General features: G+C 33.9%; 1 long non-coding RNA gene across 1 annotated transcript; it reads right to left on the reverse strand.

Annotated features, from left to right (window-relative positions):
- Positions 1–12,009: 12,009 nt before the first annotated feature.
- Positions 12,010–14,693, reverse strand: LOC136037887 (uncharacterized). The gene is made up of 2 exons (XR_010620067.1): positions 14,610–14,693; positions 12,010–14,033 (listed from the first exon to the last, which is right to left on the reverse strand). It is a non-coding gene; the product is annotated as an uncharacterized LOC136037887 (long non-coding RNA).
- Positions 14,694–16,060: the final 1,367 nt, after the last annotated feature.

A 16,060-nucleotide genomic window follows, 5' to 3' on the forward strand; every position in this document is an offset into this window, starting at 1 on the left:
GCTTAAGGAAATATCTCCCGTGTTTCTATTTATAGCCAAATTTCTATTTATATGTTTTTTTTATCTCAATTGCCTCTTTAAAAGATTGCGGTAGGCCATTTACGGTATATATTAATATATACCGTATTTGACGGCTTATTTGATCTTCATTTTGAGTAATACTAAAGCGTATTTCTTACAATCTAATATTGTTTATCACTAATTATTGGTATTATAGCTGGTGAGACCTAAATGTTACCTGATAAATCAATCCAATATTTCTGTATAGCTGTTCACTGACTTCGCGGTTATTAAAAAAGTATTTATTTTTAAGCTTATGTTTTTCAAGATAGTTTAATTGTATGCTGAAAGTTACAGTTATCACAGCTGGTGTTAGATCATGAAAATTTTTATAAATTATTTTGTTTTTGTCAGGCTACTTACTCACTTTTAACTAATAAATCGACATTTTTTTTATATAAAACAGATGTTTTTACTTGGTTTTCCTGTTTTCAGTAATGCGCTGGTTTTCTATAATCCTACATGTAAAACGGCACAAGACCCTTGTGGTCCCAACCGGCGGTGCTGATTTCCGTTTCACGGCCCTTCAGCCAGGAAGTGCAATGAGGGGCTTAGTTTCAGTTGTAAACTTATCTACATATATAAAAATAAGTTGTCTGTCTGTCTGTCTGTCGAGTGACGTCATTACAAGGATTGAGCTGTATGTCGTCATGAAGTTGTTTGTCGACTGACGTCATGTTTGTCAACTGATGAAATTACAGACCGGGACACAAATGACGACCGGGACACAGGGAATATAAATGACGACCGGGACACTCAAAGAGAAATTACAGACTGGGACACCGGGACACAAATCACAACCAGGACACAGGGTATATAAATGACGACCGGGACACAGGGACACAACTACAACGGGGACGCCGGAGGCACAGGGGGGATATATAAATGACGACCGGGACACAGGGATTGTTCGAAGAGAAATTAAAGACCGGGACACAAATGACGGCCGGGACACCGGGACACAGGGAATATAAATGACGACCGGGACACTCAAAGAGAAATTACAAACTGGGACACCGGGACACAAATGACGACCTGGACACAGGGAATATAAATGACGACCGGGACAAAGGGAGACAACTGCAACGGGGACACTGGGGGGGGCAAAGGGGGGATATACAAATGACGACGGGAACACAGAGAATATTCGATTAGTAATCACCATCAACAAAGCTCAAGAGCAATCATTAGAATAGTGAGGTATAGATCTGAATGCGGATAGTTTTTCCCATGGACAATTATATGTTGCATGTTCAAGAATCGGTAAACCTGACAATCTATTTATGTGCACAGACAATGGGACAGCGAAGAATGTTGTATATTCGCAAATTTTACGTAGTTAAAAACAAATATATATATATATATATATATATATATATATATATATATATATATATATATATATATATATATATATATATATATATATATATATATATATATATATATATATATACTAGCTGTTGGGGTGGCGCTTCGCGCCACCCCAACACCTAGTTGGTGGGGCGCTTTGCGCCCCCCCAAGCCCCCCCGCGCGCGTAAGTTGTTACGCGCCATATTAGTTACGCGCCATTGTAGTTGTGTCCCTGTGTCCCACCTGTGAATATAGATAGATTTATATATGTGTTTCAAACTACGTAAAAATTGCGAATATACAACATTATTGGTTTTCCCATTGTCTGTGCATATACAAAGCCGTATGTACTAATAATGACGTCATATGCAAACGCTCTTTTTACAAACAAACAAACATGCATACACACAACTCGTTTTTATATAGATAGATAGATAGATAGATACAATACAAATTAACTGCGTAAAACTTGCGAATATACAACATTCTTCGCTGTCCAATTGTCGCTGCATATAAATAGATTGTCAGGTTTACCGACCCTCGAACATGCAACGTACAATTGTCCATGGGAAAAACAATCAGTATTAAGATCTATACCACATTTTTCTAATGATTGACCTTGAGCTTTGTTAATGGTTATTGCAAATGCTAATCGAATTGGGAATTGCAATCTTTTAAATTGAAAAGGCAGATCCGTTGGAATCATGGGAATGCGAGGAATAAGAACAGCCTCACCCTCAAAAGGCCCTGTCAAGATTGTGGCCTCTATTAGGTTTTCCATTGTTTTTTTTACGGCAAGTCGCGTGCCATTGCAAAGCTTTGGTGGGTTGATATTTCTTAGAAGTATTATTGGTACGCCTATTTTTAGTTGCAGCACGTGTGGTGGAAACCCTGAAAGATCTATGGAATTTAAAAATTCAGATGGATAATTAACCGCTTCATTTGGTTCCAAAACTGTGTCGACTGACTTGTAAAGGACTGCCTGGTCTCGAATCTTGGTCAAAACAATATTGTTGATTTCGTGGACGTCTATATTTTTGGGTGCGAGAATCGCTCTTTCACTTAGCCATTTATTATTTTTATAATTTTTTAGAATATTCGGAAATACTTTTTCAATCAATTCATTTTTGGACGTCACTAAATTACAGAAATCAGCAGGTAGTTGTATACGTCCTGAAATTGAGTCTACTGGGAGCTTTCCGTTTCCAATTGCCAGCAATTGATCTGAAAATGTTTGACCAGAGTCATCGTTTTGCAATCGGACACGCATATTTGTAGTTAATTTTAATATTTTTACGTGTGCCCATAAATTAGAATTTTTCAGGCAAGCATTCATTTCGTCTGCTGGAGTTGATCTAGGTATTATAGGTAATGTTTGCCTGAAATCTCCCGCAAGCAATATTAATGTGCTGCCAAAGGGTTTCGAATTCCCTCTTAAATCTTTCAAGCATTGATCCAGAGCCTCGAGCGATTTTTTGTGTGCCATTGTGCACTCATCCCAAATAATAAGTTTGCATTTCTGCAATACTTTACCCATCCCAGATGATTTGGAAATATTGCACGTGGAAGTTTCTGTAGAATGCAAATTCAGAGGCAATTTCAAAGCGGAATGAGCAGTTCTTCCACCAGGCAGCAATGTTGGGGCTATTCCGGACGACGCAATTGCCAACGCTATATCATTTTTTGATCGAATTGATGCCAGAATCAGTTTTATCACAAACGTTTTAGTTTTGGTTCTGAAAAGGACATGTCAAGATCAGTTTGTTGACAAGTTCGAAGTCAAACCTTCTTGATAGCATTAGGACTACAGATTGACTTTAAAATTTTCACCGTAACTTGAAATTTTCTGTTGTATATAGAGAAATTACTGGACTTCCAGAGTTCATATTACGGCTTATTTGATCTTCATTTTGAGTAATACTAAAGCGTATTTCTTACAATCTAATATTGTTTATCACTAATTATTGGTATTATAGCTGGTGAGACCTAAATGTTACCTGATAAATCAATCCAATATTTCTGTATAGCTGTTCACTGACTTCGCGGTTATTAAAAAAGTATTTATTTTTAAGCTTATGTTTTTCAAGATAGTTTAATTGTATGCTGAAAGTTACTGTTATCACAGCTGGTGTTAGATCATGAAAATTTTTATAAATTATTTTGTTTTTGTCAGGCTACTTACTCACTTTTAACTAATAAATCGACATTTTTTTATATAAAACAGATGTTTTTACTTGGTTTTCCTGTTTTCAGTAATGCGCTGGTTTTCTATAATCCTATATGTAAAACGGCACAAGACCCTTGTGGTCCCAACCGGCGGTGCTGATTTCCGTTTCACGGCCCTTCAGCCAGGAAGTGCAATGAGGGGCTTAGTTTCAGTTGTAAACTTATCTACATATATAAAAATAAGTTGTCTGCCTGTCTGTCTGTCTGTCTGTCGAGTGACGTCATTATAAGGATTGAGCTGTATGTCGTCATGAAGTTGTTTGTCGACTGACGTCATGTTTGTCAACTAATGAAATTACAGACCGGGACACAAATGACGACTGGGACACAGGGAATATAATTGACGACCGGGACACTCAAAGAGAAATTACAGCCTGGGACACCGGGACACAAATCACAACCAGGACACAGGGTATATAAATGACGACCGGGACACAGGGACACAACTACAACGGGGACGCCGGAGGCACAGGGGGGATATATAAATGACGACCGGGACACAGGGAATGTTCGAAGAGAAATTAAAGACCGGGACACAAATGACGACCGGGACACCGGGACAAAGGGAATATAAATGACGACCGGGACACTCAAAGAGAAATTACAAACTGGGACACCGGGACACAAATGACGACCTGGACACAGGGAATATAAATGACGACCGGGACACAGGGAGACAACTGCAACGGGGACGCTGGGGGGGCAAAGGGGGGATATACAAATGACGACGGGAACACAGAGAATATTCGATTAGTAATCACCATCAACAAAGCTCAAGAGCAATCATTAGAATAGTGAGGTATATATCTGAATGCGGATAGTTTTTCCCATGGACAATTATATGTTGCATGTTCAAGAATCGGTAAACCTGACAATCTATTTATATGCACAGACAATGGGACAGCGAAGAATGTTGTATATTCGCAAATTTTACGTAGTTAAAAACAATATATATATATATATATATATATATATATATATATATATATATATATATATATATATATATATATATATATATACTAGCCGTTGGGGTGGCGCTTCGCGCCACCCCAACACCTAGTTGGTGGGGGCGCTAAGCGCCCCCCCCCCCAACCCCCCCCGCGCGCGTAAGTCGTTACGCGCCATAATAGTTACGCGCCATTGTAGTTGTGTCCCTATGTCCCACCTGTGAATATAGATAGATATATATATATATATATATATATATATATATATATATATATATATATATATATATATATATATATATATATATATATATATACTAGCTGTTGGGGTGGCGCTTCGCGCCACCCCAACACCTAGTTGGTGGGGGCGCTTCGCGCCCCCCCCCAAGCCCCCCCGCGCGCGTAAGTCGTTACGCGCCATAATAGTTACGCGCCATTGTAGTTGTGTCCCTATGTCCCACCTGTGAATATAGATATATATATATATATGGTTTTAACTACGTAAAACTTGCGAATATACAACATTCTTTGCTGTCCCATTGTCTTTGCATATAAATAGATTGTCAGGTTATCCCCCTGTTTCCCCCGGTGTCCCCGTTGTAGTTGTGTCCCTGTGTCCCGGTCGTCATTTATATTCCCTGTGTCCCGGGTCCCGGTCATCATTTGTATCCCGGTGTCCCGGTCTGTATATACATTCGTTTTTTAGTTTTGTTTTTCTCCTTTATTTTTTTTTATTTTTTTAGCTTATTTAGATTTTTAGATTTTTTAGTTTTTTTTATTAGTTTTTAGTTTTTATTTCTTTTTAGTTTTTTTGTCCCGGTCGTCATTTATATCCCCCTGTTTCCCCCGGTGTCCCCGTTGTAGTTGTGTCCCTGTGTCCCGGTCGTTATTTATTTTTTAGTTTTTTACCTTTTTTTAGTTTTTTTAGTTTTTTAGCTTTTTTATTTTTTTTATTAGTTTTTAGTTTTTTTGTAGTTTTTGCCTTTTTTTTAGTTTTTTTAGTTTTTTAGCTTTTTTATTAGTTTTTAGTTTTTTTTGTAGTTTTTGCCTTTTTTTAGTTTTTTTAGTTTTTTAGCTTTTTTATTTTTTTTATTAGTTTTTAGTTTTTTTTGTAGTTTTTGCCTTTTTTTAGTTTTTTCAGTTTTGACGTCACCTGATCCAGTTTTTTCAGGTGACGTCACCTGATCCACGATCCACAGATCCACAAACAACTTATTTTTATATATATAGATAGTTTTTTTTTTTTACTTATGTCCTGGTCGTCATTTATACTCCCTGTGTCCCGGTGCTTTGTTGATTGCTAATCGAACATTCCTTTTGTCCTGGTCGCTTTCTCTTTGAGTGTCGTCATTTATTAGTTTTTTCCTTTTTTTTTTAGTTTTTTATTGGTTTTTACCTTTATTTTAGCTTATTTTTCAGTTTTTTCCTTTTTTTTAGTTTTTTTTTATTTTTTATTTTTTTTAGTTTTTATATATATAGATAGTTTTTTTTTTTTTTACTTATGTCCTGGTCGTCATTTATACTCCCTGTGTCCCGGTGCTTTGTTGATTGCTAATCGAACATTCCTTTTGTCCTGGTCGCTTTCTCTTTGAGTGTCGTCATTTATTAGTTTTTTCCTTTTTTTTTAGTTTTTTATTGGTTTTTACCTTTATTTTAGCTTATTTTTCAGTTTTTTCCTTTTTTTTAGTTTTTTTTTATTTTTTATTTTTTTTAGTTTTTTACCTTTTTTTAGTTTTTTTAGTTTTTTTAGTTTTTTAGCTTTTTTACTTTTTTTTATTAGTTTTTAGTTTTTTTTTGTAGTTTTTGCCTTTTTTTAGTTTTTTCAGTTTTTTTTTAGTTTTTTATTGGTTTTTACCTTTATAGTTTTTTTAGTTTTTTAGCTTTTTTATTTTTTTTATTAGTTTTTAGTTTTTTTTTGTAGTTTTTGCCTTTTTTTAGTTTTTTCAGTTTTGACGTCACCTAATCCAGTTTTTTCAGGTGACGTCACCTGACACATCCATCCATCCATCCACAGACAGACAACTTATTTTTATATATATAGATATATATATATATATATATATATATATATATATATATATATATATATATATATATATATATATATATATATATATATATGTTTTTAACTACGTAAAACTTGCGAATATACAACATTCTTTGCTGTCCCATTGTCTTTGCATATAAATAGATTGTCAGGTTTACCGACTCTTGAACATGCAACATATAATGGTCCATGGGAAAACAATCTGTATTCAGATCTATACCTCATGATTCTAATGATTGCCCTTGAGCTTTGTTGATGGTGATTGCTAATCGACCATTCCCTGTCCCGGTGTCCCGGTCGTCATTTATATCCCCCTGTTTCCCCCGGTGTCCCCGTTGTAGTTGTGTCCCTGTGTCCCGGTCGTCATTTATATTCCCTGTGTCCCGGTCGTCATTTGTATCCCGGTGTCCCGGTTTGTATATACATTCGTTTTTTAGTTTTGTTTTTCTCCTTTATTTTTTTCCTTTTTTTTTCTTTTTTGGCTTATTTAGATTTTTAGATTTTTTAGTTTTTTTATTAGTTTTTAGTTTTTTTTTCTTTTTAGTTTTTTTGTCCCGGTCGTCATTTATATCCCCCTGTTTCCCCCGGTGTCCCCGTTGTAGTTGTGTCCCTGTGTCCCGGTCGTCATTTATATTCCCTGTGTCCCGGTCGTCATTTGTATCCCGGTGTACCGGTCTGTATATACATTCGTTTTTTAGTTTTGTTTTTCTCCTTTATTTTTTTCCTTTTTTTTTCTTTTTTAGTTTATTTAGATTTTTAGATTTTTTAGTTTTTTTATTAGTTTTTAGTTTTTTTTTTCTTTTTAGTTTTTTTGTAGTTTTTACCTTCTTTTTAGTTTTGTTAGTTTTTTTTTTTACTTATGTCCTGGTCGTCATTTATACTCCCTGTGTCCCGGTGCTTTGTTGATTGCTAATCGAACATTCCTTTTGTCCTGGTCGCTTTCTCTTTGAGTGTCGTCATTTATTTTTTTCTTTTTTAGTTCTTTTAGTTTTTACCTTTTTTAGTTTTTTTTAGTTTTTTAGATGAAAATTTTTTTTAGTTTTTTCCTTTTTTTCTTTTTAGTTTTTTATTGGTTTTTACCTTTATTTTAGCTTATTTTTCAGTTTTTTCCTTTTTTTTTAGTTTTTTTTTATTTTTTATTTTTTTTAGTTTTTTACCTTTTTTTAGTTTTTTTAGTTTTTTTAGTTTTTTTAGTTTTTTAGCTTTTTTACTTTTTTTATTAGTTTTTAGTTTTTTTGTAGTTTTTGCCTTTTTTTAGTTTTTTCAGTTTTTTTTTTAGTTTTTTATTGGTTTTTACCTTTATTTTAGCTTATTTTTCAGTTTTTTCCTTTTTTTAGTTTTTTTTAGTTTTTAGTTTTTTTTAGTTTTTTACCTTTTTTTAGTTTTTTTAGTTTTTTTAGTTTTTTAGCTTTTTTATTTTTTTATTAGTTTTTAGTTTTTTTTGTAGTTTTTGCCCTTTTTTTTAGTTTTTTTAGTTTTTTAGCTTTTTTATTAGTTTTTAGTTTTTTTTGTAGTTTTTGCCTTTTTTTAGTTTTTTTAGTTTTTTAGCTTTTTTATTTTTTTTATTAGTTTTTAGTTTTTTTTGTAGTTTTTGCCTTTTTTTAGTTTTTTCAGTTTTGACGTCACCTAATCCAGTTTTTTCAGGTGACGTCACCTGATCCACGATCCACAGATCCACAGACAACTTATTTTTATATATATAGATAGTTTTTTTTTTACTTATGTCCTGGTCGTCATTTATACTCCCTGTGTCCCGGTGCTTTGTTGATTGCTAATCGAACATTCCTTTTGTCCTGGTCGCTTTCTCTTTGAGTGTCGTCATTTATTTTTTTCTTTTTTAGTTCTTTTAGTTTTTACCTTTTTTAGTTTTTTTTTAGTTTTTTAGATGAAAATTTTTTTTAGTTTTTTCTTTTTTTTTCTTTTTAGTTTTTTATTGGTTTTTACCTTTATTTTAGCTTATTTTTCAGTTTTTTCCTTTTTTTAGTTTTTTTTAGTTTTTAGTTTTTTTTAGTTTTTTACCTTTTTTTAGTTTTTTTAGTTTTTTTAGTTTTTTAGCTTTTTTATTTTTTTTATTAGTTTTTAGTTTTTTTTGTAGTTGTTGCTTTTTTTTTAGTTTTTTTAGTTTTTTAGCTTTTTTATTAGTTTTTAGTTTTTTTTGTAGTTTTTATCTTTTTTTAGTTTTTTTAGTTTTTTAGCTTTTTTATTTTTTTTATTAGTATTTAGTTTTTTTTGTAGTTTTTGCCTTTTTTTAGTTTTTTCAGTTTTGACGTCACCTGATCCAGTTTTCTCAGGTGACGTCACCTGATCCATCCACAGATCCACACACAGACAACTTATTTTTATATATATAGAAGATATAATCTGGCGTAACGGACAGAAAACTTATTTTTATATATATAGATATATATGTATATATATATATAAATATATATATATATATATATATATATATATATATATATATATATATATATATATATATATATATATATATATATATATATATATTCACAGGTGGGACACAGGGACACAACTACAATGGCGCGTAACGACTTACGCGCGGGGGGGGGGGGGGCTTGGGGGGGGGGCAAAGCGCCCCCACCAACTAGGTGTTGGGGTGGCGCAAAGCGCCACCCCAACAGCTAGTTATTTTATATAATTTCTAATCACCTGTAATATATGGGAGTTAAGACACTTCGACCCTTATTAAAGAGCTGAACGAAGAAGCCATACAAGAATTGAAGGAAAAAATAAGTTCAGAGTGGAAAGTAAAAACAAAAGAAGAAATAGATCTTTATTTCTTGGTTTGAAAAAATTAAATTTTAGCCCTTAAGAAAGCAGCTCTAGGCGAGCAGCTTCGACAAAAACGGCTAGCTGAGCGGATAGGTTTGCATATCGATATGCTTGTGGAAAATTTTGTTAGCTCAACAGAAATGTGCCTTTATGCTTAGGGAATTATTTGAATAGTCCCTATTTAGAAAAGCCTCTCATTATTTAAAAATGAATCGAAAATTCAAAAAAAGATCATTTCTTGTGCAGGTACGATAAATGGCATTATAAACTAAGTTTGTTTTCATTTCAAAAATTTTGAAAGAATTACCTGAATTGTTATTCAGCACTGTTTTCATTTGTCTTTCTTCTTCTTTTGATGCACAATCTTGCACATGTAAAGAATGTCAAATAAACAATTTGAACAAGTAAGTATAATAATATGTAATCCTTCTTTCAATATACAACTTTGAGTAGTTCCCGAACCGCATGCCTACACTTCTCCAACCACTAAGTGGCAAGGGTTGGGGTCAAGAATGTAATTTTCTATGGGGCAGAGGTAGCAACTTCCCCTCCAGAGCTTAATTTTCCCCAGACTCCACTTTCCCCTCTCCCTACTGAAATTTAGTTTATCCAAAACTAAGATAATCCTGCATAATTCAAGCATCCACTGAAACAGGTCAGTTTTCTTTAGTACATATTTACCTTTTTTATTACTATATGGCTCATTTTTTAGTTTTCTCTGCCATTTTCACTTGATATGAGAAAGTTCTGGTAGGCCCCTAGGCCCAGCTTTTTTGCTTGAGACATGGCACCAAAAGTAACGTCTGTAGTGTCATTCGGAACTTGCTGGTGGTGAAATTTATATATATGAGCTATACCTTTTATATGAGCTATTAAAAATTTGTTTGAGACACGTGCCATTACCAATACGCCCATACTGATACGCCCGATACCGATTCAGCGTGCAGTCCTTTCCCAAGTGACTAATGAGGGTCATATCGTCACCAAAACCATAGAGAGTGGACCTCCGAACTATTTTGAACAAAATGGCTATCTCAAAATTTAGATTGGATAGCTTTGGGGGGAGGAAGCTTTCAGTGAGTGGGGCTATTGCCCTCCAATATTTTCGGTCACTTAAAAAAGGTACTAGAAAAGTTAATTTCCTTTCAAATGAGCTATTAAAAATCTCTCTATGACGTTCTAGTCATTCGCTAGCCGGGTCAAAAAAAAGGAGACATCAGTGCTGCCAATACAAAAAAGTGATTCTCCTTAGTTTTCAAGGTGGAGGACTGTAATTGTCCTACTATAGATTTTTGACCATTCTAATTCCAATGGTGCGCTTGTTATTTCGATCTGGTTCCATTTTCAATGGGTTTCACGCTCTTTTTCGAAGTCACCATAAATTTCTTTTCGCAATAAACTTTTACTTTTAAGATTAGTCAAAACAATAGTTACCATTCCTGATTTAGTGTAAGACGGCAAATTTCTTGTCACTGGGTGTTTTTTTTTTTTTTTAACAACGTGTTTTCAACCATGGGTTACTATGGGCGGTGGTTCCTTCTTTACTAGGTTGCAGCTACTGCTGCAACCATGAAATTTCTTTATTAAAACAAGATATATATGTTTAATTCTTTATATTACCTTGGAACAGCGTGGTGGATAAGCGTTGTTCTCATGATCAATGGGTCAGCGGTTCAATCCTTCGTGTCGCAAGGAATTTGTTGCATTATCGAAAGACATATTAATTTTTGACATTGTAATTTTGAAATAGACTTCCTTTGTTTTAAAAAATTTAATTTAATAGCAATTAAGAAATTACTCCAGGGGAGTAGCTTCGACACAAAAGGTTAAGTAATCGGACAGCTTTACATATCCAGACATATTTGTCGCAAATTTTGCTATATCAACAGAAACGCGCCTTTCACCTTAGGGAGTTATCTGACCTGTACCTAAATAGAAAAGCCACTCATTACTTAGAAATGAATCGCTTTTCTTAAATATTGGAATAGATTTCCTTCCCGGGACGTACTTTAAAAAATGAGCCTAGAAACGTATGAAAACAAAGAAAGGAAATATGAAAAGAGAAAAAAAAAAACAAATAGGTGAAAAACGAGGATTTTATCAGCCAGTAGCAAAATATGAAAAACAAGCAAATGTTTCGTCAAGGACCTCCGCCAAGTCGTCCTCAGTGCTCAAAAAAAGAAAGATCAAAAATTTCAAAGAGCAAAATTTCTTGTCACTTGGCGTTTTTTTTTTTTTTTTTTTTTTTTTTTAACAACGTGTTTTCAACCATGGGTTACTATGGGCTGTGGTTCCTTCTTTACTAGGTTGCAGCTACTGCTGCAACCGTGAAATTTCTTTTTTAAAACAAGATATATATCTTTAATTCTTTGTATTGCCTTGTGACAGCGTGGTGGATAAGCGTTGTTCTCATGATCAATGGGTCAGCGGTTCAATCCCTCGTGTCGCAAGGAATTTGTTCCATTAGTTCCGAAATATAAATTTTGGACATTCGCCTTAGGGATTTATCTGACCTGTACCTAAATAGAAAAGACACTCATTACTTAGATATGAATCGCTTTTCTTAAATATTGGAATAGATTTCCTTCCCGGGACGTGCTTTAAAAAATGAGCCTAGAAACGTATGAAAACAAAGAAAGGAAATAATAAATGAAAAGAGAAAAAAAAACAAATAGGTGAAAAACGAGGATTTTATCAGCCAGTAGCAAAATATGAAAAACAAGCAAATATTTCGACAAGGACCTCCGCCAAGTTGTCCTCAGTGCTTAAAAAAAAGAAAGATAAAAAAAAAGAAACAAATATGAAACAGCAGCAAAATCTAACCTTTTTAAGTGAACTGCACGAGAGGAAAAAAGACACTGAATCAAACAACAAAAACCAACTTGAAATCAATGAAAGAGAAGTTACCAATTAGATTGAATAAGTATCCTTTGCCTTGCAACAGATTTCGCCTGTCTACAATTTCGGTTTTCATTAGATATGCGGACAGGTTGTCTTAAATTAGACTGGGCGAAACTATTCATAGAGTCTTTTAATATTAAATTATTATAAATTGGGCTTAAGGAAATATCTCCCGTGTTTCTATTTATAGCAAAATTTCTATTTATATGTTTTTTTTTTATCTCAATTGCCTCTTTAAAAGATTGTGGTAGGCCATTTACGGTATATATTAAAGTTGCCTCTTCAAAAAGAACTAAATGGTCAGGATTTTCGTATATATGCTGGGCCAGAGCTGAATCAAATTTGTCATTTTATTTTCCAATCTCAGGGAGTCATCTATTGAAATTTTGTGTTCTTGCAATCGTTCCCCTAGTTGTTGATGGGTCCTTCCAACGTAAAATTTTCTACATGAAAATGGGACTCTGTAGACACCACTACCTAGTATAGGGTCCGTTTTATTCTTTCCCGAGCCTAGAAAATGGCTGAAAAAAACAGAGTATACCGATACTCCGATGTGCATCTCTCTATGAGGCTCTGGTCATTTGCTATCAATGATGAAAAAGAAAAAAAAGGAGACATATCAGTGCTATCCATTCAAAAAAGGGAGTTTTCTTTGCGTTCGAGGTGAAGGGCTGTAATTGTCCTTCTATGGGTTTTCAACCATACTACTTCCAATGATACACTTTTTGTTTCGATCTGACGCGGTTTTTAAGGGGTTTCATGCTCTTTTTCATAATTCCTACAAATTTCATTTCACAATAAATTTTTACTTTTAAGATTAACCAAAATAATAGTTATCATTCCTGATTCAGTGTATGATGGCAGTTTTTTTCACATGGCAGTTTTTTAAAAACATGTTTTTCAACTTTTGGGATGTGGTTCGCTCTTTACTCGGTTGCGGCTACTGCTGTAACAATGATGGCAAGGGTTCAGTTTCTTAAACAGGTTTTCTTTTTTTTCAATTATGGTTCTGTACCTTAGATATGATTATTTTTCAGCTAATTCCCTATTTTTTAAAAAAAATTTGTGAATATTTCCATGCAATATCTTTGGAACGAATTATGCCCTGGACCCCAACCCCTTGTCACTTAGGGGTTGGAATAAAGTTGGCACATGGCTCTGGGAGCACACAAAGCTGTATCTTCAAAGAAGGATTATTTATTGTTATAATTATTTATTAGAACTATTTCCTTTTTTTACTACTTAATATACAGAATAAAACTATTTGTGATGTATTTACAGACATAACAAATATATATACATCATAGCACTAAGAACCAACTTGCACTTTTTTTTTCTGTGATATTCTTCTAGTTGACAGGTTATATTTCAACTTTTTCTTGTTTATTGCTAATTCACATATTTATGTCTAAAGGTTTATGATGTTTATCAGGATGAAGGGGGGGGGGATTTTTAGTGAAATAAGTTACACATACCGAAATTTTGCTTAGGTTTTGAAAACTTAAAAATCTTCTTTAGTAAAGTAATTACTCTTTCCTAACTGTCGAGGTTGCCCACCTTCAAAAATCGTGTACACCATTTTGTGTGGCATAGATTTCTTGGCAAATTAGAAATTGAATATTGTTTTTCACCTCAAAGTAAAAAGCGACATTAAAACTTGAAACGAACAGAAACCATTCCGTATATGAGTAGGCTGCCCAACCTGAAAAAAAAAGAATATTGCAGTGTTGCTTCTGCATTAAATTCAAACTAAAAACAGGCAAATATTAATTTTTAAATACAGACAGTTTTTTGAGGGAATTAAAGAGCGAAATTGAAACTTAAAACAAAAAAAAAGTTAGTGCTTTACAGTCTATCTTTAAGTTTTGGTACAGTAAAGGCAATCCGATTAAGGTCATTTTTACAGTATAAAAATAAAGCATTTTAGGATTAATGCTAAATAGAGTTTTTTTTTTCGTTTAATTTAGTAACACTTCTGCATAATGGTTTAGTCCAATGATTGGCTTTCGTTTTGGTTCTGAAAAGGACATGTCAAGATCAGTTTGTTGACAAGTTCGAAGTCAAACCTTCTTGATAGCATTAGGACTACAGATTGACTTTAAAATTTTCACCGTAACTTGAAATTTTCTGTTGTATATAGAGAAATTACTGGACTTCCAGAGTTCATATTACGGCTTATTTGATCTTCATTTTGAGTAATACTAAAGCGTATTTCTTACAATCTAATATTGTTTATCACTAATTATTGGTATTATAGCTGGTGAGACCTAAATGTTACCTGATAAATCAATCCAATATTTCTGTATGCTGTTCACTGACTTCGCGGTTATTAAAAAAGTATTTATTTTTAAGCTTATGTTTTTCAAGACAGTTTAATTGTATGCTGAAAGTTACTGTTATCACAGCTGGTGTTAGATCATGAAAATTTTTATAGATTATTTTGTTGTTGTCAGGCTACTTACTCACTTTTAACTAATAAATCGACATTTTTTTTATATAAAACAGATGTTTTTTACTTGGTTTTCCTGTTTTCAGTAATGCGCTGGTTTTCTATAATCCTACATGTAAAACGGCACAAGACCCTTGTGGTCCCAACCGGCGGTGCTGATTTCCGTTTCACGGCCCTTCAGCCAGGAAGTGCAATGAGGGGCTGGGGGCCAACCATCCTGTGCTTTCACACACCCTTCTTGCTTACTTTCTCTAGATTTCTCCAGGTACCCATTTAGAGCTGAGTCGACTCTGGCTGAACTTACAGAGTCACGACACTGACCCCTGTCCCAAACTAAATAACTGGTCACAACTGGGATTAAACCCGTGCCCCTTGGACAAGGGACTCCCACACCATCGCTTCAACCACTTAGCCAGGACGGCTTAAAATCCTACAAACGGCTACAAAATCCTACAAACATAGGGAAATACGATTATTTGTTTTGTTTGTACTAGTTTCATTGATATACGTTAGGTAGACTGTGAAGCAATAATTTTTATTCGTTTTAAGTTTCAACTTTGCTCTTTACTTTCCTCAAAAAGCATTTTTTTAAATTAATTACAGACATAAGACAATTTATACCAGCGTACATGGAGACTACGCCCCACCCCTCGTTCAACATTTTGTCTCTAATATATTGTCCTCCTAGTTTCGGGACCTCGTCTTGATTTCAAGTTTATGTTTTGCATGCCTAACTGATCTTATATTGTCAGTTTGGTTTTGTTCGGCTAAGATAACTGATAAAACAACCAGTTGAACGGTTTAGAAGGTTATAACTCCCTCCGAGTTTCAAATTGGCATCTGTGATTAATTTCATAATGCTTATTACAAACGAGACTAAAAACTGAAAAGAAAAGTTTTTTTTTTCTAACAGAAAAAAGCACATTCATTGTTTATCCAATGAAATCACAACGTTAGACGTGAAAAACTCTAATTAAATGTCAATTATATTTATTTTTTAGTTCTACCTGATATTGAGTCAAAGATAAAGAACCACTTTTGTCAAAAGGACGCAAAAGGCGTACTTATCTACAGGGGCATATACAAAACTAATGTTATACCGAAAAAATTTGACCTCCCATAGGCATTTTCACCCCTCCGACCCTGTAGTTAATGTAATTTCAAACCCTATGGGGGGGCACGTGACCCTAACCCCCTGATCCTGCCTGTCTATATTTTTTCAACTTCTCTAAAAAGTTCTCATGAAGATCAAAGTCCTTTTGTGAGAGTGTTTATCCCTT

Source organism: Artemia franciscana, chromosome 17 (assembly GCF_032884065.1).
Source record: "Artemia franciscana chromosome 17, ASM3288406v1, whole genome shotgun sequence".
Lineage (NCBI taxonomy): Eukaryota > Metazoa > Arthropoda > Branchiopoda > Anostraca > Artemiidae > Artemia > Artemia franciscana.